Here is a 22500-nt window from a genome sequence, read left to right on the forward strand (position 1 = left end):
AAAAAAAAACCTTCCCTGGAAGTGAATCAAACCAGTCCACAGCGGTCAGAGCACCGAATGCTAACCACTAGACGACCAGGAATGTTGAGCTGTTTGATTTTTTCTTTCTTTATCTTTTTTCTTTTTCTTTCTTTCTTTCTTTCTTTCTTTCTTTCTTTCTTTCTTTCTTTCTTTTTTTTTTTTCTTTTTTACCCTTTCCCAATTTTGGAAAAAATGCAAAAAATAAAACCTTCCCTGGAAGTGAATCAAACCAGGCCACAGAGGTTAGAGCACCGAATGCTAACCACTAGACGACCCGGAATGTTGAGCTGTTTGATTTTTTCTTTCTTTATCTTTTTCTTTTTCTTTCTTTCTTTCTTTCTTTCTTTCTTTCTTTCTTTCTTTCTTTCTTTCTTTCTTTCTTTCTTCTTTTCTTTTTTTTCTTTTTTTATTCTTTCTGTATATCTTTTTTTCTGCCCAAGTAAGCATTTTTATTTAGTGAGCCCGGATAGCTCAGTCGGTAAAGCATCAGACTTTTAATCTGAGGGTCCAGAGTTCAAGTCCCTGTTTGGGTGAGGCTATTTTTTTTAACCTTCCCCACTTTGTTGGAGAAAATGCAAAAAAAAAAAACCTTCCCTGGAAGTGAATCAAACCAGTCCACAGCGGTCAGAGCACCGAATGCTAACCACTAGACGACCAGGAATGTTGAGCTGTTTGATTTTTTCTTTCTTTATCTTTTTTCTTTTTCTTTCTTTCTTTCTTTCTTTCTTTCTTTCTTTCTTTCTTTCTTTTTTTTCTTTTTTACCCTTTCCCAATTTTGGAAAAAATGCAAAAAATAAAACCTTCCCTGGAAGTGAATCAAACCAGGACACAGAGGTTAGAGCACCGAATGCTAACCACTAGACAACCCGGAATGTTGAGCTATTTGATTTTTTCTTTCTTTATCTTTTTCTTTTTCTTTCTTTCTTTCTTTCTTTCTTTCTTTCTTTCTTTCTTTCTTTCTTTCTTTCTTTCTTTCTTTCTTTCTTTCTTTCTTTCTTTTTTAACCTTTCCCATTTTGGAAAAAATGCAAAAATAAAACCTTCCCTGGAAGTGAATCAAACCAGGCCACAGAGGTTAGAGCACCGAATGCTAACCACTAGACGACCCGGAATGTTGAGCTATTTGATTTTTTCTTTCTTTATCTTTTTCTTTTTCTTTCTTTCTTTATTTCTTTCTTTCTTTCTTTTCTTTTTTTTCTTTTTTTATTCTTTCTGTATATCTTTTTTTCTGCCCAAGTAAGCGTTTTTATTTAATGAGCCCGGATAGCTCAGTCGGTAGAGCATCAGACTTTTAATCTGAGGGTCCAGGGTTCAAGTCCCTGTTTGGGCGAGGCTATTTTTTTTAACCTTCCCCACTTTGTTGGAGAAAATGCAAAAAAAAACCTTCCCTGGAAGTGAATCAAACCAGTCCACAGCGGTCAGAGCACCGAATGCTAACCACTAGACGACCAGGAATGTTGAGCTGTTTGATTTTTTCTTTCTTTATCTTTTTCATTTTCTAGCTTTCTTTCTTTCTTTCTTTCTTTCTTTCTTTCTTTCTTTCTTTCTTTCTTTTTTACCCTTTCCCAATTTTGGAAAAAATGCAAAAATAAAACCTTCCCTGGAAGTGAATCAAACCAGGCCACAGAGGTTAGAGCACCGAATGCTAACCACTAGACGACCCGGAATGTTGAGCTATTTGATTTTTTCTTTCTTTATCTTTTTCTTTTTCTTTATTTCTTTCTTTCTTTTCTTTTTTTTTTTTTTATTCTTTCTGTATATCTTTTTTTCTGCCCAAGTAAGCGTTTTTATTTAATGAGCCCGGATAGCTCAGTCGGTAGAGCATCAGACTTTTAATCTGAGGGTCCAGGGTTCAAGTCCCTGTTTGGGCGAGGCTATTTTTTTTAACCTTCCCCACTTTGTTGGAGAAAATGCAAAAAAAAAAACTTCCCTGGAAGTGAATCAAACCAGTCCACAGCGGTCAGAGCACCGAATGCTAACCACTAGACGACCAGGAATGTTGAGCTGTTTGATTTTTTCTTTCTTTATCTTTTTTCTTTTTCTTTCTTTCTTTCTTTCTTTCTTTCTTTCTTTCTTTCTTTCTTTTCTTTTTTTCTTTTTTTATTCTTTCTGTATATCTTTTTTTCTGCCCAAGTAAGCGTTTTTATTTAATGAGCCCGGATAGCTCAGTCGGTAGAGCATCAGACTTTTAATCTGAGGGTCCAGGGTTCAAGTCCCTGTTTGGGCGAGGCTATTTTTTTTAACCTTCCCCACTTTGTTGGAGAAAATGCAAAAAAAAAACCTTCCCTGGAAGTGAATCAAACCAGTCCACAGCGGTCAGAGCACCGAATGCTAACCACTAGACGACCAGGAATGTTGAGCTGTTTGATTTTTTCTTTCTTTATCTTTTTCTTTTTCTTTCTTTCTTTCTTTCTTTCTTTCTTTCTTTCTTTTTTACCCTTTCCCAATTTTGGAAAAAATGCAAAAAAAAAAACCCTTCCCTGGAACTGAATCAAACCAGGCCACAGAGGTTAGAGCACCGAATGCTAACCACTAGACGACCCGGAATGTTGAGCTATTTGATTTTTTCTTTCTTTATCTTTTTCTTTTTCTTTCTTTCTTTCTTTCTTTCTTTCTTTCTTTCTTTCTTTCTTTCTTTCTTTCTTTCTTTCTTCTTTTCTTTTTTTTCTTTTTTTATTCTTTCTGTATATCTTTTTTTCTGCCCAAGTAAGCGATTTTATTTAATGAGCCCGGATAGCTCAGTCGGTAGAGCATCAGACTTTTAATCTGACTGTATATCTTTTTTTCTGCCCAAGTAAGCGTTTTTGTTTAATGAGCCCGGATAGCTCAGTCGGTAGAGCATCAGACTTTTAATCTGAGGGTCCAGGGTTCAAGTCCCTGTTTGGGCGAGGCTATTTTTTTTAACCTTCCCCACTTTGTTGGAGAAAATGCAAAAAAAAAACCTTCCCTGGAAGTGAATCAAACCAGTCCACAGCGGTCAGAGCACCGAATGCTAACCACTAGACGACCAGGAATGTTGAGCTGTTTGATTTTTTCTTTCTTTATCTTTTTCTTTTTCTTTCTTTCTTTCTTTCTTTCTTTCTTTCTTTCTTTCTTTTTTACCCTTTCCCAATTTTGGAAAAAATGCAAAAAAAAAACCTTCCCTGGAAGTGAATCAAACCAGTCCACAGCGGTCAGAGCACCGAATGCTAACCACTAGACAACCAGGAATGTTGAGCTGTTTGATTTTTTCTTTCTTTATCTTTTTCTTTTTCTTTTTCTTTCTTTCTTTCTTTCTTTCTTTCTTTCTTTCTTTCTTTTTTACCCTTTCCCAATTTTGGAAAAAATGCAAAAAAAAAACCTTCCCTGGAAGTGAATCAAACCAGGCCACAGAGGTTAGAGCACCGAATGCTAACCACTAGACGACCCGGAATGTTGAGCTATTTGATTTTTTCTTTCTTTATCTTTTTCTTTTTCTTTCTTTCTTTCTTTCTCTTTCTTTCTTTTCTTTTTTTTCTTTTTTTATTCTTTCTGTATATCTTTTTTTCTGCCCAAGTAAGCGTTTTTGTTTAATGAGCCCGGATAGCTCAGTCAGTAGAGCATCAGACTTTTAATCTGAGGGTCCAGGGTTCAAGTCCCTGTTTGGGCGAGGCTATTTTTTTTAACCTTCCCCACTTTGTTGGAGAAAATGCAAAAAAAAAACCTTCCCTGGAAGTGAATCAAACCAGTCCACAGCGGTCAGAGCACCGAATGCTAACCACTAGACGACCAGGAATGTTGAGCTGTTTGATTTTTTCTTTCTTTATCTTTTTTCTTTTTCTTTCTTTCTTTCTTTCTTTCTTTCTTTCTTTCTTTCTTTCTTTCTTTCTTTTTTTTTTTCTTTTTTACCCTTTCCCAATTTTGGAAAAAATGCAAAAAATAAAACCTTCCCTGGAAGTGAATCAAACCAGGCCACAGAGGTTAGAGCACCGAATGCTAACCACTAGACGACCCGGAATGTTGAGCTGTTTGATTTTTTCTTTCTTTATCTTTTTCTTTTTCTTTCTTTCTTTCTTTCTTTCTTTCTTTCTTTCTTTCTTTCTTTCTTTCTTTCTTTCTTTCTTTCTTTCTTCTTTTTTTTTTCTTTTTTTATTCTTTCTGTATATCTTTTTTTCTGCCCAAGTAAGCATTTTTATTTAATGAGCCCGGATAGCTCAGTCGGTAAAGCATCAGACTTTTAATCTGAGGGTCCAGAGTTCAAGTCCCTGTTTGGGTGAGGCTATTTTTTTTAACCTTCCCCACTTTGTTGGAGAAAATGCAAAAAAAAAAAACCTTCCCTGGAAGTGAATCAAACCAGTCCACAGCGGTCAGAGCACCGAATGCTAACCACTAGACGACCAGGAATGTTGAGCTGTTTGATTTTTTCTTTCTTTATCTTTTTTCTTTTTCTTTCTTTCTTTCTTTCTTTCTTTCTTTCTTTCTTTCTTTCTTTTTTTTCTTTTTTACCCTTTCCCAATTTTGGAAAAAATGCAAAAAATAAAACCTTCCCTGGAAGTGAATCAAACCAGGACACAGAGGTTAGAGCACCGAATGCTAACCACTAGACAACCCGGAATGTTGAGCTATTTGATTTTTTCTTTCTTTATCTTTTTCTTTTTCTTTCTTTCTTTCTTTCTTTCTTTCTTTCTTTCTTTCTTTCTTTCTTTCTTTCTTTCTTTCTTTCTTTTTTAACCTTTCCCATTTTGGAAAAAATGCAAAAATAAAACCTTCCCTGGAAGTGAATCAAACCAGGCCACAGAGGTTAGAGCACCGAATGCTAACCACTAGACGACCCGGAATGTTGAGCTATTTGATTTTTTCTTTCTTTATCTTTTTCTTTTTCTTTCTTTCTTTATTTCTTTCTTTCTTTCTTTTCTTTTTTTTCTTTTTTTATTCTTTCTGTATATCTTTTTTTCTGCCCAAGTAAGCGTTTTTATTTAATGAGCCCGGATAGCTCAGTCGGTAGAGCATCAGACTTTTAATCTGAGGGTCCAGGGTTCAAGTCCCTGTTTGGGCGAGGCTATTTTTTTTAACCTTCCCCACTTTGTTGGAGAAAATGCAAAAAAAAAACCTTCCCTGGAAGTGAATCAAACCAGTCCACAGCGGTCAGAGCACCGAATGCTAACCACTAGACGACCAGGAATGTTGAGCTGTTTGATTTTTTCTTTCTTTATCTTTTTCATTTTCTAGCTTTCTTTCTTTCTTTCTTTCTTTCTTTCTTTCTTTCTTTCTTTCTTTTTTACCCTTTCCCAATTTTGGAAAAAATGCAAAAAATAAAACCTTCCCTGGAAGTGAATCAAACCAGGCCACAGAGGTTAGAGCACCGAATGCTAACCACTAGACGACCCGGAATGTTGAGCTATTTGATTTTTTCTTTCTTTATCTTTTTCTTTTTCTTTCTTTCTTTCTTTCTTTCTTTCTTTCTTTCTTTCTTTCTTTCTTTCTTTTTTAACCTTTCCCATTTTGGAAAAAATGCAAAAATAAAACCTTCCCTGGAAGTGAATCAAACCAGGCCACAGTGGTTAGAGCACCGAATGCTAACCACTAGACGACCCGGAATGTTGAGCTATTTGATTTTTTCTTTCTTTATCTTTTTCTTTTTCTTTCTTTCTTTATTTCTTTCTTTCTTTCTTTTCTTATTTTTCTTTTTTTATTCTTTCTGTATATCTTTTTTTCTGCCCAAGTAAGCGTTTTTATTTAATGAGCCCGGATAGCTCAGTCGGTAGAGCATCAGACGTTTAATCTGAGGGTCCAGGGTTCAAGTCCCTGTTTGGGCGAGGCTATTTTTTTTAACCTTCCCCACTTTGTTGGAGAAAATGCAAAAAAAAAACCTTCCCTGGAAGTGAATCAAACCAGTCCACAGCGGTCAGAGCACCGAATGCTAACCACTAGACGACCAGGAATGTTGAGCTGTTTGATTTTTTCTTTCTTTATCTTTTTCTTTTTCTTTCTTTCTTTCTTTCTTTCTTTCTTTCTTTCTTTCTTTTTTACCCTTTCCCAATTTTGGAAAAAATGCAAAAAAAAAAACCCTTCCCTGGAAGTGAATCAAACCAGGCCACAGAGGTTAGAGCACCGAATGCTAACCACTAGACGACCAGGAATGTTGAGCTGTTTGATTTTTTCTTTCTTTATCTTTTTTCTTTTTCTTTCTTTTTTTCTTTCTTTCTTTCTTTCTTTTTTTTCTTTTTTACCCTTTCCCAATTTTGGAAAAAATGCAAAAAATAAAACCTTTCCTGGAAGTGAATCAAACCAGTCCACAGCGGTCAGAGCACCGAATGCTAACCACTAGACGACCAGGAATGTTGAGGTGTTTGATTTTTTCTTTCTTTATCTTTTTTCTTTTTCTTTCTTTCTTTCTTTCTTTCTTTCTTTCTTTTTTTCTTTTTTACCCTTTCCCAATTTTGGAAAAAATGCAAAAAAAAAAACCCTTCACTGGAAGTGAATCAAACCAGGCCACAGAGGTTAGAACACCGAATGCTAACTACTAGACGACCCGGAATGTTGAGCTATTTGATTTTTTCTTTCTTTATCTTTTTCTTTTTCTTTCTTTCTTTCTTTCTTTCTTTCTTTCTTTCTTTCTTTCTTTCTTTCTTTCTTTCTTTCTTTCTTTCTTTCTTTCTTTTTTAACCTTTCCCATTTTGGAAAAAATGCAAAAATAAAACCTTCCCTGGAAGTGAATCAAACCAGGCCACAGAGGTTAGAGCACCGAATGCTAACCACTAGACGACCCGGAATGTTGAGCTATTTGATTTTTTCTTTCTTTATCTTCTTCTTTTTCTTTCTTTCTTTATTTCTTTCTTTCTTTCTTTTCTTTTTTTTCTTTTTTTATTCTTTCTGTATATCTTTTTTTCTGCCCAAGTAAGCGTTTTTATTTAATGAGCCTGGATAGCTCAGTCGGTAGAGCATCAGACTTTTAATCTGAGGGTCCAGGGTTCAAGTCCCTGTTTGGGCGAGGCTATTTTTTTTAACCTTCCCCACTTTGTTGGAGAAAATGCAAAAAAAAAACCTTCCCTGGAAGTGAATCAAACCAGTCCACAGCGGTCAGAGCACCGAATGCTAACCACTAGACGACCAGGAATGTTGAGCTGTTTGATTTTTTCTTTCTTTATCTTTTTCATTTTCTAGCTTTCTTTCTTTCTTTCTTTCTTTCTTTCTTTCTTTCTTTCTTTTTTACCCTTTCCCAATTTTGGAAAAAATGCAAAAAATAAAACCTTCCCTGGAAGTGAATCAAACCAGGCCACAGAGGTTAGAGCACCGAATGCTAACCACTAGACGACCCGGAATGTTGAGCTATTTGATTTTTTCTTTCTTTATCTTTTTCTTTTTCTTTCTTTCTTTCTTTCTTTCTTTCTTTCTTTCTTTCTTTCTTTCTTTCTTTCTTTCTTTCTTTTTTAACCTTTCCCATTTTGGAAAAAATGCAAAAATAAAACCTTCCCTGGAAGTGAATCAAACCAGGCCACAGAGGTTAGAGCACCGAATGCTAACCACTAGACGACCCGGAATGTTGAGCTATTTGATTTTTTCTTTCTTTATCTTTTTCTTTTTCTTTCTTTCTTTATTTCTTTCTTTCTTTCTTTTCTTATTTTTCTTTTTTTATTCTTTCTGTATATCTTTTTTTCTGCCCAAGTAAGCGTTTTTATTTAATGAGCCCGGATAGCTCAGTCGGTAGAGCATCAGACGTTTAATCTGAGGGTCCAGGGTTCAAGTCCCTGTTTGGGCGAGGCTATTTTTTTTAACCTTCCCCACTTTGTTGGAGAAAATGCAAAAAAAAAACCTTCCCTGGAAGTGAATCAAACCAGTCCACAGCGGTCAGAGCACCGAATGCTAACCACTAGACGACCAGGAATGTTGAGCTGTTTGATTTTTTCTTTCTTTATCTTTTTCTTTTTCTTTCTTTCTTTCTTTCTTTCTTTCTTTCTTTCTTTCTTTTTTACCCTTTCCCAATTTTGGAAAAAATGCAAAAAAAAAAACCCTTCCCTGGAAGTGAATCAAACCAGGCCACAGAGGTTAGAGCACCGAATGCTAACCACTAGACGACCAGGAATGTTGAGCTGTTTGATTTTTTCTTTCTTTATCTTTTTTCTTTTTCTTTCTTTTTTTCTTTCTTTCTTTCTTTCTTTTTTTTCTTTTTTACCCTTTCCCAATTTTGGAAAAAATGCAAAAAATAAAACCTTTCCTGGAAGTGAATCAAACCAGTCCACAGCGGTCAGAGCACCGAATGCTAACCACTAGACGACCAGGAATGTTGAGCTGTTTGATTTTTTCTTTCTTTATCTTTTTTCTTTTTCTTTCTTTCTTTCTTTCTTTCTTTCTTTCTTTCTTTCTTTCTTTCTTTCTTTTTTTTCTTTTTTACCCTTTCCCAATTTTGGAAAAAATGCAAAAAATAAAACCTTCCCTGGAAGTGAATCAAACCAGGACACAGAGGTTAGAGCACCGAATGCTAACCACTAGACAACCCGGAATGTTGAGCTATTTGATTTTTTCTTTCTTTATCTTTTTCTTTTTCTTTCTTTCTTTCTTTCTTTCTTTCTTTCTTTCTTTCTTTCTTTCTTTCTTTCTTTCTTTCTTTCTTTTTTAACCTTTCCCATTTTGGAAAAAATGCAAAAATAAAACCTTCCCTGGAAGTGAATCAAACCAGGCCACAGAGGTTAGAGCACCGAATGCTAACCACTAGACGACCCGGAATGTTGAGCTATTTGATTTTTTCTTTCTTTATCTTTTTCTTTTTCTTTCTTTCTTTATTTCTTTCTTTCTTTCTTTTCTTTTTTTTCTTTTTTTATTCTTTCTGTATATCTTTTTTTCTGCCCAAGTAAGCGTTTTGATTTAATGAGCCCGGATAGCTCAGTCGGTAGAGCATCAGACTTTTAATCTGAGGGTCCAGGGTTCAAGTCCCTGTTTGGGCGAGGCTATTTTTTTTAACCTTCCCCACTTTGTTGGAGAAAATGCAAAAAAAAAACCTTCCCTGGAAGTGAATCAAACCAGTCCACAGCGGTCAGAGCACCGAATGCTAACCACTAGACGACCAGGAATGTTGAGCTGTTTGATTTTTTCTTTCTTTATCTTTTTCATTTTCTAGCTTTCTTTCTTTCTTTCTTTCTTTCTTTCTTTCTTTCTTTCTTTTTTACCCTTTCCCAATTTTGGAAAAAATGCAAAAAATAAAACCTTCCCTGGAAGTGAATCAAACCAGGCCACAGAGGTTAGAGCACCGAATGCTAACCACTAGACGACCCGGAATGTTGAGCTATTTGATTTTTTCTTTCTTTATCTTTTTCTTTTTCTTTCTTTCTTTCTTTCTTTCTTTCTTTCTTTCTTTCTTTCTTTCTTTCTTTCTTTCTTTCTTTTTTAACCTTTCCCATTTTGGAAAAAATGCAAAAATAAAACCTTCCCTGGAAGTGAATCAAACCAGGCCACAGTGGTTAGAGCACCGAATGCTAACCACTAGACGACCCGGAATGTTGAGCTATTTGATTTTTTCTTTCTTTATCTTTTTCTTTTTCTTTCTTTCTTTATTTCTTTCTTTCTTTCTTTTCTTATTTTTCTTTTTTTATTCTTTCTGTATATCTTTTTTTCTGCCCAAGTAAGCGTTTTTATTTAATGAGCCCGGATAGCTCAGTCGGTAGAGCATCAGACGTTTAATCTGAGGGTCCAGGGTTCAAGTCCCTGTTTGGGCGAGGCTATTTTTTTTAACCTTCCCCACTTTGTTGGAGAAAATGCAAAAAAAAACCCTTCCCTGGAAGTGAATCAAACCAGTCCACAGCGGTCAGAGCACCGAATGCTAACCACTAGACGACCAGGAATGTTGAGCTGTTTGATTTTTTCTTTCTTTATCTTTTTCTTTTTCTTTCTTTCTTTCTTTCTTTCTTTCTTTCTTTCTTTCTTTTTTACCCTTTCCCAATTTTGGAAAAAATGCAAAAAAAAAAACCCTTCCCTGGAAGTGAATCAAACCAGGCCACAGAGGTTAGAGCACCGAATGCTAACCACTAGACGACCAGGAATGTTGAGCTGTTTGATTTTTTCTTTCTTTATCTTTTTTCTTTTTCTTTCTTTTTTTCTTTCTTTCTTTCTTTCTTTTTTTTCTTTTTTACCCTTTCCCAATTTTGGAAAAAATGCAAAAAATAAAACCTTTCCTGGAAGTGAATCAAACCAGTCCACAGCGGTCAGAGCACCGAATGCTAACCACTAGACGACCAGGAATGTTGAGGTGTTTGATTTTTTCTTTCTTTATCTTTTTTCTTTTTCTTTCTTTCTTTCTTTCTTTCTTTCTTTCTTTTTTTCTTTTTTACCCTTTCCCAATTTTGGAAAAAATGCAAAAAAAAAAACCCTTCACTGGAAGTGAATCAAACCAGGCCACAGAGGTTAGAACACCGAATGCTAACTACTAGACGACCCGGAATGTTGAGCTATTTGATTTTTTCTTTCTTTATCTTTTTCTTTTTCTTTCTTTCTTTCTTTCTTTCTTTCTTTCTTTCTTTCTTTCTTTCTTTCTTTCTTTCTTTCTTTCTTTCTTTCTTTCTTTCTTTCTTTCTTTCTTTCTTTTTTAACCTTTCCCATTTTGGAAAAAATGCAAAAATAAAACCTTCCCTGGAAGTGAATCAAACCAGGCCACAGAGGTTAGAGCACCGAATGCTAACCACTAGACGACCCGGAATGTTGAGCTATTTGATTTTTTCTTTCTTTATCTTTTTCTTTTTCTTTCTTTCTTTATTTCTTTCTTTCTTTCTTTTCTTTTTTTTCTTTTTTTATTCTTTCTGTATATCTTTTTTTCTGCCCAAGTAAGCGTTTTTATTTAATGAGCCTGGATAGCTCAGTCGGTAGAGCATCAGACTTTTAATCTGAGGGTCCAGGGTTCAAGTCCCTGTTTGGGCGAGGCTATTTTTTTTAACCTTCCCCACTTTGTTGGAGAAAATGCAAAAAAAAAACCTTCCCTGGAAGTGAATCAAACCAGTCCACAGCGGTCAGAGCACCGAATGCTAACCACTAGACGACCAGGAATGTTGAGCTGTTTGATTTTTTCTTTCTTTATCTTTTTCATTTTCTAGCTTTCTTTCTTTCTTTCTTTCTTTCTTTCTTTCTTTCTTTCTTTTTTACCCTTTCCCAATTTTGGAAAAAATGCAAAAAATAAAACCTTCCCTGGAAGTGAATCAAACCAGGCCACAGAGGTTAGAGCACCGAATGCTAACCACTAGACGACCCGGAATGTTGAGCTATTTGATTTTTTCTTTCTTTATCTTTTTCTTTTTCTTTCTTTCTTTCTTTCTTTCTTTCTTTCTTTCTTTCTTTCTTTCTTTCTTTCTTTCTTTCTTTCTTTCTTTCTTTTTTAACCTTTCCCATTTTGGAAAAAATGCAAAAATAAAACCTTCCCTGGAAGTGAATCAAACCAGGCCACAGAGGTTAGAGCACCGAATGCTAACCACTAGACGACCCGGAATGTTGAGCTATTTGATTTTTTCTTTCTTTATCTTTTTCTTTTTCTTTCTTTCTTTATTTCTTTCTTTCTTTCTTTTCTTATTTTTCTTTTTTTATTCTTTCTGTATATCTTTTTTTCTGCCCAAGTAAGCGTTTTTATTTAATGAGCCCGGATAGCTCAGTCGGTAGAGCATCAGACGTTTAATCTGAGGGTCCAGGGTTCAAGTCCCTGTTTGGGCGAGGCTATTTTTTTTAACCTTCCCCACTTTGTTGGAGAAAATGCAAAAAAAAAACCTTCCCTGGAAGTGAATCAAACCAGTCCACAGCGGTCAGAGCACCGAATGCTAACCACTAGACGACCAGGAATGTTGAGCTGTTTGATTTTTTCTTTCTTTATCTTTTTCTTTTTCTTTCTTTCTTTCTTTCTTTCTTTCTTTCTTTCTTTCTTTTTTACCCTTTCCCAATTTTGGAAAAAATGCAAAAAAAAAAACCCTTCCCTGGAAGTGAATCAAACCAGGCCACAGAGGTTAGAGCACCGAATGCTAACCACTAGACGACCAGGAATGTTGAGCTGTTTGATTTTTTCTTTCTTTATCTTTTTTCTTTTTCTTTCTTTTTTTCTTTCTTTCTTTCTTTCTTTTTTTTCTTTTTTACCCTTTCCCAATTTTGGAAAAAATGCAAAAAATAAAACCTTTCCTGGAAGTGAATCAAACCAGTCCACAGCGGTCAGAGCACCGAATGCTAACCACTAGACGACCAGGAATGTTGAGGTGTTTGATTTTTTCTTTCTTTATCTTTTTTCTTTTTCTTTCTTTCTTTCTTTCTTTCTTTCTTTCTTTTTTTCTTTTTTACCCTTTCCCAATTTTGGAAAAAATGCAAAAAAAAAAACCCTTCAGTGGAAGTGAATCAAACCAGGCCACAGAGGTTAGAACACCGAATGCTAACTACTAGACGACCCGGAATGTTGAGCTATTTGATTTTTTCTTTCTTTATCTTTTTCTTTTTCTTTCTTTCTTTCTTTCTTTCTTTCTTTCTTTCTTTCTTTCTTTCTTTCTTTCTTTCTTTCTTTCTTTCTTTCTTTTTTAACCTTTCCCATTTTGGAAAAAATGCAAAAATAAAACCTTCCCTGGAAGTGAATCAAACCAGGCCACAGAGGTTAGAGCACCGAATGCTAACCACTAGACGACCCGGAATGTTGAGCTATTTGATTTTTTCTTTCTTTATCTTTTTCTTTTTCTTTCTTTCTTTATTTCTTTCTTTCTTTCTTTTCTTTTTTTTCTTTTTTTATTCTTTCTGTATATCTTTTTTTCTGCCCAAGTAAGCGTTTTTATTTAATGAGCCCGGATAGCTCAGTCGGTAGAGCATCAGACTTTTAATCTGAGGGTCCAGGGTTCAAGTCCCTGTTTGGGTGAGGCTATTTTTTTTAACCTTCCCCACTTTGTTGGAGAAAATGCAAAAAAAAAACCTTCCCTGGAAGTGAATCAAACCAGTCCACAGCGGTCAGAGCACCGAATGCTAACCACTAGACGACCAGGAATGTTGAGCTGTTTGATTTTTTCTTTCTTTATCTTTTTCATTTTCTAGCTTTCTTTCTTTCTTTCTTTCTTTCTTTCTTTCTTTCTTTCTTTTTTACCCTTTCCCAATTTTGGAAAAAATGCAAAAAATAAAACCTTCCCTGGAAGTGAATCAAACCAGGCCACAGAGGTTAGAGCACCGAATGCTAACCACTAGACGACCCGGAATGTTGAGCTATTTGATTTTTTCTTTCTTTATCTTTTTCTTTTTCTTTCTTTCTTTATTTCTTTCTTTCTTTCTTTTCTTATTTTTCTTTTTTTATTCTTTCTGTATATCTTTTTTTCTGCCCAAGTAAGCGTTTTTATTTAATGAGCCCGGATAGCTCAGTAAGTAGAGCATCAGACGTTTAATCTGAGGGTCCAGGGTTCAAGTCCCTGTTTGGGCGAGGCTATTTTTTTTAACCTTCCCCACTTTGTTGGAGAAAATGCAAAAAAAAAACCTTCCCTGGAAGTGAATCAAACCAGTCCACAGCGGTCAGAGCACCGAATGCTAACCACTAGACGACCAGGAATGTTGAGCTGTTTGATTTTTTCTTTCTTTATCTTTTTCTTTTTCTTTCTTTCTTTCTTTCTTTCTTTCTTTCTTTCTTTCTTTCTTTTTTACCCTTTCCCAATTTTGGAAAAAATGCAAAAAAAAAAACCCTTCCCTGGAAGTGAATCAAACCAGGCCACAGAGGTTAGAGCACCGAATGCTAACCACTAGACGACCAGGAATGTTGAGCTGTTTGATTTTTTCTTTCTTTATCTTTTTTCTTTTTCTTTCTTTTTTTCTTTCTTTCTTTCTTTCTTTTTTTTCTTTTTTACCCTTTCCCAATTTTGGAAAAAATGCAAAAAATAAAACCTTTCCTGGAATTGAATCAAACCAGTCCACAGCGGTCAGAGCACCGAATGCTAACCACTAGACGACCAGGAATGTTGAGGTGTTTGATTTTTTCTTTCTTTATCTTTTTTCTTTTTCTTTCTTTCTTTCTTTCTTTCTTTCTTTCTTTCTTTTTTTCTTTTTTACCCTTTCCCAATTTTGGAAAAAATGCAAAAAAAAAACCCTTCACTGGAAGTGAATCAAACCAGGCCACAGAGGTTAGAGCACCGAATGCTAACTACTAGACGACCCGGAATGTTGAGCTATTTGATTTTTTCTTTCTTTATCTTTTTCTTTTTCTTTCTTTCTTTCTTTCTTTCTTTCTTTCTTTCTTTCTTTCTTTCTTTCTTTCTTTCTTTTTCTTTCTTTCTTTTCTTTTTTTTGTTTTTTTATTCTTTCTGTATATCTTTTTTTCTGCCCAAGTAAGCATTTTTGTTTAATGAGCCCGGATAGCTCAGTCGGTAGAGCATCAGACTTTTAATCTGAGGGTCCAGGGTTCAAGTCCCTGTTTGGGCGAGGCTATTTTTTTAACCTTCCCCACTTTGTTGGAGAAAATGCAAAAAAAAAACCTTCCCTGGAAGTGAATCAAACCAGTCCACAGCGGTCAGAGCACCGAATGCTAACCACTAGACAACCAGGAATGTTGAGCTGTTTGATTTTTTCTTTCTTTATCTTTTTCTTTCTTTCTTTCTTTCTTTCTTTCTTTCTTTCTTTTTTACCCTTTCCCAATTTTGGAAAAAATGCAAAAAAAAAAACCCTTCCCTGGAAGTGAATCAAACCAGGCCACAGAGGTTAGAGCACCGAATGCTAACCACTAGACGACCAGGAATGTTGAGGTGTTTGATTTTTTCTTTCTTTATCTTTTTTCTTTTTCTTTCTTTTTTTCTTTCTTTCTTTCTTTCTTTTTTTTCTTTTTTACCCTTTCCCAATTTTGGAAAAAATGCAAAAAATAAAACCTTCCCTGGAAGTGAATCAAACCAGTCCACAGCGGTCAGAGCACCGAATGCTAACCACTAGACGACCCGGAATGTTGAGCTATTTGATTTTTTCTTTCTTTATCTTTTTCTTTTTCTTTCTTTCTTTATTTCTTTCTTTCTTTCTTTTCTTTTTTTTCTTTTTTTATTCTTTCTGTATATCTTTTTTTCTGCCCAAGTAAGCGTTTTTATTTAATGAGCCCGGATAGCTCAGTCGGTAGAGCATCAGACTTTTAATCTGAGGGTCCAGGGTTCAAGTCCCTGTTTGGGCGAGGCTATTTTTTTTAACCTTCCCCACTTTGTTGGAGAAAATGCAAAAAAAAAACCTTCCCTGGAAGTGAATCAAACCAGTCCACAGCGGTCAGAGCACCGAATGCTAACCACTAGACGACCAGGAATGTTGAGCTGTTTGATTTTTTCTTTCTTTATCTTTTTCATTTTCTATCTTTCTTTCTTTCTTTCTTTCTTTCTTTCTTTCTTTCTTTCTTTTTTACCCTTTCCCAATTTTGGAAAAAATGCAAAAAATAAAACCTTCCCTGGAAGTGAATCAAACCAGGCCACAGAGGTTAGAGCACCGAATGCTAACCACTAGACGACCCGGAATGTTGAGCTATTTGATTTTTTCTTTCTTTATCTTTTTCTTTTTCTTTCTTTCTTTCTTTCTTTCTTTCTTTCTTTCTTTCTTTCTTTCTTTCTTTCTTTCTTTCTTTCTTTCTTTCTTTCTTTTTTAACCTTTCCCATTTTGGAAAAAATGCAAAAATAAAACCTTCCCTGGAAGTGAATCAAACCAGGCCACAGAGGTTAGAGCACCGAATGCTAACCACTAGACGACCCGGAATGTTGAGCTATTTGATTTTTTCTTTCTTTATCTTTTTCTTTTTCTTTCTTTCTTTATTTCTTTCTTTCTTTCTTTTCTTATTTTTCTTTTTTTATTCTTTCTGTATATCTTTTTTTCTGCCCAAGTAAGCGTTTTTATTTAATGAGCCCGGATAGCTCAGTCGGTAAAGCATCAGACTTTTAATCTGAGGGTCCAGGGTTCAAGTCCCTGTTTGGGCGAGGCTATTTTTTTTAACCTTCCCCACTTTGTTGGAGAAAATGCAAAAAAAAAACCTTCCCTGGAAGTGAATCAAACCAGTCCACAGCGGTCAGAGCACCGAATGCTAACCACTAGACGACCAGGAATGTTGAGCTGTTTGATTTTTTCTTTCTTTATCTTTTTCTTTTTCTTTCTTTCTTTCTTTCTTTTTTACCCTTTCCCAATTTTGGAAAAAATGCAAAAAATAAAACCTTCCCTGGAAGTGAATCAAACCAGGCCACAGAGGTTAGAGCACCGAATGCTAACCACTAGACAAACCGGAATGTTTAGCTATTTGATTTTTTCTTTCTTTATCTTTTTCTTTTTCTTTCTTTCTTTCTTTCTTTCTTTCTTTTTTATCCTTTCCCAATTTTGGAAAAAATGCAAAAAATAAAACCTTCCCTGGAAGTGAATCAAACCAGGCCACAGAGGTTAGAGCACCAAATGCTAACCACTAGACGACCCGGAATGTTGAGCTATTTGATTTTTTCTTTCTTTATCTTTTTCTTTCTTTTTTTATCTTTTTCTTTCTTTCTTTCTTTCTTTCTTTCTTTTTTACCCTTTCCCAATTTTGGAAAAAATGCAAAAAATAAAACCTTCCCTGGAAGTGAATCAAACCAGGCCACAGAGGTTAGAGCACCAAATGCTAACCACTAGACGACCCGGAATGTTGAGCTGTTTGATTTTTTCTTTCTTTATCTTTTTCTTTTTCTTTCTTTCTTTCTTTATTTCTTTCTTTCTTTCTTTCTTTTCTTTTTTTTCTTTTTTTATTCTTTCTGTATATCTTTTTTTCTGCCCAAGTAAGCGATTTTATTTAATGAGCCCGGATAGCTGTCGGTAGAGCATCAGACTTTTAATCTGAGGGTCCAGGGTTCAAGTCCCTGTTTGGGCGAGGCTATTTTTTTTAACCTTCCCCACTTTGTTGGAGAAAATGCAAAAAAAAAACCTTCCCTGGAAGTGAATCAAACCAGTCCACAGCGGTCAGAGCACCGAATGCTAACCACTAGACGACCAGGAATGTTGAGGTGTTTGATTTTTTCTTTCTTTATCTTTTTTCTTTTTCTTTCTTTCTTTCTTTCTTTCTTTCTTTCTTTCATTTTTTCTTTTTTACCCTTTCCCAATTTTGGAAAAAATGCAAAAAAAAAAACCCTTCACTGGAAGTGAATCAAACCAGGCCACAGAGGTTAGAGCACCGAATGCTAACTACTAGACGACCCGGAATGTTGAGCTATTTGATTTTTTCTTTCTTTATCTTTTTCTTTTTCTTTCTTTCTTTCTTTCTTTCTTTCTTTCTTTCTTTTTCTTTCTTTCTTTTCTTTTTTTTCTTTTTTTATTCTTTCTGTATATCTTTTTTTCTGCCCAAGTAAGCGTTTTTGTTTAATGAGCCCGGATAGCTCAGTTGGTAGAGCATCAGACTTTTAATCTGAGGGTCCAGGGTTCAGGGTTCAAGTCCCTGTTTGGGCGAGGCTATTTTTTTTAACCTTCCCCACTTTGTTGGAGAAAATGCAAAAAAAAAACCTTCCCTGGAAGTGAATCAAACCAGTCCACAGCGGTCAGAGCACCGAATGCTAACCACTAGACAACCAGGAATGTTGAGCTGTTTGATTTTTTCTTTCTTTATCTTTTTCTTTCTTTCTTTCTTTCTTTCTTTCTTTCTTTCTTTCTTTCTTTTTTACCCTTTCCCAATTTTGGAAAAAATGCAAAAAAAAAAACCCTTCCCTGGAAGTGAATCAAACCAGGCCACAGAGGTTAGAGCACCGAATGCTAACCACTAGACGACCAGGAATGTTGAGCTGTTTGATTTTTTCTTTCTTTATCTTTTTTCTTTTTCTTTCTTTCTTTCTTTCTTTCTTTCTTTCTTTCTTTCTTTCTTTCTTTCTTTCTTTCTTTCTTTCTTTCTTTCTTTCTTTCTTTCTTTTTTAACCTTTCCCATTTTGGAAAAAATGCAAAAATAAAACCTTCCCTGGAAGTGAATCAAACCAGGCCACAGAGGTTAGAGCACCGAATGCTAACCACTAGACGACCCGGAATGTTGAGCTATTTGATTTTTTCTTTCTTTATCTTTTTCTTTTTCTTTCTTTCTTTATTTCTTTCTTTCTTTCTTTTCTTATTTTTCTTTTTTTATTCTTTCTGTATATCTTTTTTTCTGCCCAAGTAAGCGTTTTTATTTAATGAGCCCGGATAGCTCAGTCGGTAAAGCATCAGACTTTTAATCTGAGGGTCCAGGGTTCAAGTCCCTGTTTGGGCGAGGCTATTTTTTTTAACCTTCCCCACTTTGTTGGAGAAAATGCAAAAAAAAAACCTTCCCTGGAAGTGAATCAAACCAGTCCACAGCGGTCAGAGCACCGAATGCTAACCACTAGACGACCAGGAATGTTGAGCTGTTTGATTTTTTCTTTCTTTATCTTTTTCTTTTTCTTTCTTTCTTTCTTTCTTTTTTACCCTTTCCCAATTTTGGAAAAAATGCAAAAAATAAAACCTTCCCTGGAAGTGAATCAAACCAGGCCACAGAGGTTAGAGCACCAAATGCTAACCACTAGACGACCCGGAATGTTGAGCTATTTGATTTTTTCTTTCTTTATCTTTTTCTTTATTTATCTTTTTCTTTTTCTTTCTTTCTTTCTTTCTTTCTTTCTTTCTTTCTTTCTTTCTTTCTTTTTTAACCTTTCCCATTTTGGAAAAAATGCAAAAATAAAACCTTCCCTGGAAGTGAATCAAACCAGGCCACAGAGGTTAGAGCACCGAATGCTAACCACTAGACGACCCGGAATGTTGAGCTATTTGATTTTTTCTTTCTTTATCTTTTTCTTTTTCTTTCTTTCTTTATTTCTTTCTTTCTTTCTTTTCTTATTTTTCTTTTTTTATTCTTTCTGTATATCTTTTTTTCTGCCCAAGTAAGCGTTTTTATTTAATGAGCCCGGATAGCTCAGTCGGTAAAGCATCAGACTTTTAATCTGAGGGTCCAGGGTTCAAGTCCCTGTTTGGGCGAGGCTATTTTTTTTAACCTTCCCCACTTTGTTGGAGAAAATGCAAAAAAAAAACCTTCCCTGGAAGTGAATCAAACCAGTCCACAGCGGTCAGAGCACCGAATGCTAACCACTAGACGACCAGGAATGTTGAGCTGTTTGATTTTTTCTTTCTTTATCTTTTTCTTTTTCTTTCTTTCTTTCTTTCTTTTTTACCCTTTCCCAATTTTGGAAAAAATGCAAAAAATAAAACCTTCCCTGGAAGTGAATCAAACCAGGCCACAGAGGTTAGAGCACCAAATGCTAACCACTAGACGACCCGGAATGTTGAGCTATTTGATTTTTTCTTTCTTTATCTTTTTCTTTATTTATCTTTTTCTTTTTCTTTCTTTCTTTCTTTCTTTCTTTCTTTCTTTCTTTCTTTCTTTCTTTTTTAACCTTTCCCATTTTGGAAAAAATGCAAAAATAAAACCTTCCCTGGAAGTGAATCAAACCAGGCCACAGAGGTTAGAGCACCGAATGCTAACCACTAGACGACCCGGAATGTTGAGCTATTTGATTTTTTCTTTCTTTATCTTTTTCTTTTTCTTTCTTTCTTTATTTCTTTCTTTCTTTCTTTTCTTATTTTTCTTTTTTTATTCTTTCTGTATATCTTTTTTTCTGCCCAAGTAAGCGTTTTTATTTAATGAGCCCGGATAGCTCAGTCGGTAAAGCATCAGACTTTTAATCTGAGGGTCCAGGGTTCAAGTCCCTGTTTGGGCGAGGCTATTTTTTTTAACCTTCCCCACTTTGTTGGAGAAAATGCAAAAAAAAAACCTTCCCTGGAAGTGAATCAAACCAGTCCACAGCGGTCAGAGCACCGAATGCTAACCACTAGACGACCAGGAATGTTGAGCTGTTTGATTTTTTCTTTCTTTATCTTTTTCTTTTTCTTTCTTTCTTTCTTTCTTTTTTACCCTTTCCCAATTTTGGAAAAAATGCAAAAAATAAAACCTTCCCTGGAAGTGAATCAAACCAGGCCACAGAGGTTAGAGCACCAAATGCTAACCACTAGACGACCCGGAATGTTGAGCTATTTGATTTTTTCTTTCTTTATCTTTTTCTTTATTTATCTTTTTCTTTTTCTTTCTTTCTTTCTTTCTTTCTTTCTTTCTTTCTTTCTTTCTTTCTTTTTTAACCTTTCCCATTTTGGAAAAAATGCAAAAATAAAACCTTCCCTGGAAGTGAATCAAACCAGGCCACAGAGGTTAGAGCACCGAATGCTAACCACTAGACGACCCGGAATGTTGAGCTATTTGATTTTTTCTTTCTTTATCTTTTTCTTTTTCTTTCTTTCTTTATTTCTTTCTTTCTTTCTTTTCTTATTTTTCTTTTTTTATTCTTTCTGTATATCTTTTTTTCTGCCCAAGTAAGCGTTTTTATTTAATGAGCCCGGATAGCTCAGTCGGTAAAGCATCAGACTTTTAATCTGAGGGTCCAGGGTTCAAGTCCCTGTTTGGGCGAGGCTATTTTTTTTAACCTTCCCCACTTTGTTGGAGAAAATGCAAAAAAAAAACCTTCCCTGGAAGTGAATCAAACCAGTCCACAGCGGTCAGAGCACCGAATGCTAACCACTAGACGACCAGGAATGTTGAGCTGTTTGATTTTTTCTTTCTTTATCTTTTTCTTTTTCTTTCTTTCTTTCTTTCTTTTTTACCCTTTCCCAATTTTGGAAAAAATGCAAAAAATAAAACCTTCCCTGGAAGTGAATCAAACCAGGCCACAGAGGTTAGAGCACCGAATGCTAACCACTAGACAAACCGGAATGTTTAGCTATTTGATTTTTTCTTTCTTTATCTTTTTCTTTTTCTTTCTTTCTTTCTTTCTTTCTTTCTTTCTTTCTTTCTTTCTTTCTTTTTTATCCTTTCCCAATTTTGGAAAAAATGCAAAAAATAAAACCTTCCCTGGAAGTGAATCAAACCAGGCCACAGAGGTTAGAGCACCAAATGCTAACCACTAGACGACCCGGAATGTTGAGCTATTTGATTTTTTCTTTCTTTATCTTTTTCTTTATTTATCTTTTTCTTTTTCTTTCTTTCTTTCTTTCTTTCTTTCTTTCTTTCTTTCTTTTTTCCCTTTCCCAATTTTGGAAAAAATGCAAAAAATAAAACCTTCCCTGGAAGTGAATCAAACCAGGCCACAGAGGTTAGAGCACCAAATGCTAACCACTAGACGACCCGGAATGTTGAGCTGTTTGATTTTTTCTTTCTTTATCTTTTTCTTTTTCTTTCTTTCTTTCTTTATTTCTTTCTTTCTTTCTTTTCTTTTTTTTCTTTTTTTATTCTTTCTGTATATCTTTTTTTCTGCCCAAGTAAGCGATTTTATTTAATGAGCCCGGATAGCTGTCGGTAGAGCATCAGACTTTTAATCTGACTGTATATCTTTTTTTCTGCCCAAGTAAGCTTTTTTGTTTAATGAGCCTGGATAGCTCAGTCGGTAGAGCATCAGACTTTTAATCTGAGGGTCCAGGGTTCAAGTCCCTGTTTGGGCGAGGCTATTTTTTTTAACCTTCCCCACTTTGTTGGAGAAAATGCAAAAAAAAAACCTTCCCTGGAAGTGAATCAAACCAGTCCACAGCGGTCAGAGCACCGAATGCTAACCACTAGACAACCAGGAATGTTGAGCTGTTTGATTTTTTCTTTCTTTATCTTTTTCTTTCTTTCTTTCTTTCTTTCTTTCTTTCTTTCTTTCTTTCTTTCTATCTTTTTTACCCTTTCCCAATTTTGGAAAAAATGCAACAAAAAAAAACCCTTCCCTGGAAGTGAATCAAACCAGGCCACAGAGGTTAGAGCACCGAATGCTAACCACTAGACGACCAGGAATGTTGAGCTGTTTGATTTTTTCTTTCTTTATCTTTTTTCTTTTTCTTTCTTTCTTTCTTTCTTTCTTTCTTTCTTTCTTTTTTTTCTTTTTTACCCTTTCCCAATTTTGGAAAAAATGCAAAAAATAAAACCTTCCCTGGAAGTGAATCAAACCAGTCCACAGCGGTCAGAGCACCGAATGCTAACCACTAGACGACCAGGAATGTTGAGGTGTTTGATTTTTTCTTTCTTTATCTTTTTTCTTTTTCTTTCTTTCTTTCTTTCTTTCTTTCTTTCTTTCTTTCATTTTTTCTTTTTTACCCTTTCCCAATTTTGGAAAAAATGCAAAAAAAAAAACCCTTCACTGGAAGTGAATCAAACCAGGCCACAGAGGTTAGAGCACCGAATGCTAACTACTAGACGACCCGGAATGTTGAGCTATTTGATTTTTTCTTTCTTTATCTTTTTCTTTTTCTTTCTTTCTTTCTTTCTTTCTTTTTCTTTCTTTCTTTTCTTTTTTTTCTTTTTTTATTCTTTCTGTATATCTTTTTTTCTGCCCAAGTAAGCGTTTTTGTTTAATGAGCCCGGATAGCTCAGTTGGTAGAGCATCAGACTTTTAATCTGAGGGTCCAGGGTTCAGGGTTCAAGTCCCTGTTTGGGCGAGGCTATTTTTTTTAACCTTCCCCACTTTGTTGGAGAAAATGCAAAAAAAAAACCTTCCCTGGAAGTGAATCAAACCAGTCCACAGCGGTCAGAGCACCGAATGCTAACCACTAGACAACCAGGAAT

At 35.1% G+C, this 22500-nt stretch overlaps 24 non-coding genes across 24 annotated transcripts; all 24 read left to right on the forward strand.

The window, feature by feature from the left end:
* Window positions 1-1277: 1277 nt before the first annotated feature.
* trnak-uuu (transfer RNA lysine (anticodon UUU)) lies at window positions 1278-1350 on the forward strand. The gene has a single exon. It is a non-coding gene; the product is annotated as a tRNA-Lys (tRNA).
* A 468-nt stretch (window positions 1351-1818) lies between these two features.
* Window positions 1819-1891, forward strand: trnak-uuu (transfer RNA lysine (anticodon UUU)). The gene has a single exon. It is a non-coding gene; the product is annotated as a tRNA-Lys (tRNA).
* Window positions 1892-2174: 283 nt separating this feature from the next.
* Window positions 2175-2247, forward strand: trnak-uuu (transfer RNA lysine (anticodon UUU)). Its single transcript has one exon. It is a non-coding gene; the product is annotated as a tRNA-Lys (tRNA).
* Window positions 2248-2835: 588 nt separating this feature from the next.
* trnak-uuu (transfer RNA lysine (anticodon UUU)) lies at window positions 2836-2908 on the forward strand. The gene has a single exon. It is a non-coding gene; the product is annotated as a tRNA-Lys (tRNA).
* A 667-nt stretch (window positions 2909-3575) lies between these two features.
* trnak-uuu (transfer RNA lysine (anticodon UUU)) lies at window positions 3576-3648 on the forward strand. The gene has a single exon. It is a non-coding gene; the product is annotated as a tRNA-Lys (tRNA).
* Window positions 3649-4961: 1313 nt separating this feature from the next.
* On the forward strand, window positions 4962-5034 carry trnak-uuu (transfer RNA lysine (anticodon UUU)). Its single transcript has one exon. It is a non-coding gene; the product is annotated as a tRNA-Lys (tRNA).
* A 687-nt stretch (window positions 5035-5721) lies between these two features.
* Window positions 5722-5794, forward strand: trnak-uuu (transfer RNA lysine (anticodon UUU)). The gene has a single exon. It is a non-coding gene; the product is annotated as a tRNA-Lys (tRNA).
* Window positions 5795-6896: 1102 nt separating this feature from the next.
* trnak-uuu (transfer RNA lysine (anticodon UUU)) lies at window positions 6897-6969 on the forward strand. Its single transcript has one exon. It is a non-coding gene; the product is annotated as a tRNA-Lys (tRNA).
* A 695-nt stretch (window positions 6970-7664) lies between these two features.
* trnak-uuu (transfer RNA lysine (anticodon UUU)) lies at window positions 7665-7737 on the forward strand. The gene has a single exon. It is a non-coding gene; the product is annotated as a tRNA-Lys (tRNA).
* A 1110-nt stretch (window positions 7738-8847) lies between these two features.
* On the forward strand, window positions 8848-8920 carry trnak-uuu (transfer RNA lysine (anticodon UUU)). Its single transcript has one exon. It is a non-coding gene; the product is annotated as a tRNA-Lys (tRNA).
* Window positions 8921-9615: 695 nt separating this feature from the next.
* trnak-uuu (transfer RNA lysine (anticodon UUU)) lies at window positions 9616-9688 on the forward strand. The gene has a single exon. It is a non-coding gene; the product is annotated as a tRNA-Lys (tRNA).
* A 1122-nt stretch (window positions 9689-10810) lies between these two features.
* Window positions 10811-10883, forward strand: trnak-uuu (transfer RNA lysine (anticodon UUU)). The gene has a single exon. It is a non-coding gene; the product is annotated as a tRNA-Lys (tRNA).
* Window positions 10884-11590: 707 nt separating this feature from the next.
* On the forward strand, window positions 11591-11663 carry trnak-uuu (transfer RNA lysine (anticodon UUU)). The gene has a single exon. It is a non-coding gene; the product is annotated as a tRNA-Lys (tRNA).
* A 1098-nt stretch (window positions 11664-12761) lies between these two features.
* Window positions 12762-12834, forward strand: trnak-uuu (transfer RNA lysine (anticodon UUU)). Its single transcript has one exon. It is a non-coding gene; the product is annotated as a tRNA-Lys (tRNA).
* Window positions 12835-14299: 1465 nt separating this feature from the next.
* trnak-uuu (transfer RNA lysine (anticodon UUU)) lies at window positions 14300-14372 on the forward strand. The gene has a single exon. It is a non-coding gene; the product is annotated as a tRNA-Lys (tRNA).
* A 657-nt stretch (window positions 14373-15029) lies between these two features.
* trnak-uuu (transfer RNA lysine (anticodon UUU)) lies at window positions 15030-15102 on the forward strand. Its single transcript has one exon. It is a non-coding gene; the product is annotated as a tRNA-Lys (tRNA).
* Window positions 15103-15813: 711 nt separating this feature from the next.
* trnak-uuu (transfer RNA lysine (anticodon UUU)) lies at window positions 15814-15886 on the forward strand. The gene has a single exon. It is a non-coding gene; the product is annotated as a tRNA-Lys (tRNA).
* Window positions 15887-17289: 1403 nt separating this feature from the next.
* On the forward strand, window positions 17290-17369 carry trnak-uuu (transfer RNA lysine (anticodon UUU)). Its single transcript has one exon. It is a non-coding gene; the product is annotated as a tRNA-Lys (tRNA).
* A 711-nt stretch (window positions 17370-18080) lies between these two features.
* Window positions 18081-18153, forward strand: trnak-uuu (transfer RNA lysine (anticodon UUU)). The gene has a single exon. It is a non-coding gene; the product is annotated as a tRNA-Lys (tRNA).
* A 667-nt stretch (window positions 18154-18820) lies between these two features.
* trnak-uuu (transfer RNA lysine (anticodon UUU)) lies at window positions 18821-18893 on the forward strand. The gene has a single exon. It is a non-coding gene; the product is annotated as a tRNA-Lys (tRNA).
* Window positions 18894-19560: 667 nt separating this feature from the next.
* On the forward strand, window positions 19561-19633 carry trnak-uuu (transfer RNA lysine (anticodon UUU)). Its single transcript has one exon. It is a non-coding gene; the product is annotated as a tRNA-Lys (tRNA).
* A 667-nt stretch (window positions 19634-20300) lies between these two features.
* Window positions 20301-20373, forward strand: trnak-uuu (transfer RNA lysine (anticodon UUU)). Its single transcript has one exon. It is a non-coding gene; the product is annotated as a tRNA-Lys (tRNA).
* Window positions 20374-21328: 955 nt separating this feature from the next.
* On the forward strand, window positions 21329-21401 carry trnak-uuu (transfer RNA lysine (anticodon UUU)). Its single transcript has one exon. It is a non-coding gene; the product is annotated as a tRNA-Lys (tRNA).
* An 892-nt stretch (window positions 21402-22293) lies between these two features.
* Window positions 22294-22373, forward strand: trnak-uuu (transfer RNA lysine (anticodon UUU)). Its single transcript has one exon. It is a non-coding gene; the product is annotated as a tRNA-Lys (tRNA).
* Window positions 22374-22500: the final 127 nt, after the last annotated feature.

The sequence above is a fragment of the Acipenser ruthenus genome, unplaced genomic scaffold (assembly GCF_902713425.1).
Source record: "Acipenser ruthenus unplaced genomic scaffold, fAciRut3.2 maternal haplotype, whole genome shotgun sequence".
Classification (NCBI taxonomy): Eukaryota; Metazoa; Chordata; class Actinopteri; order Acipenseriformes; family Acipenseridae; genus Acipenser; species Acipenser ruthenus.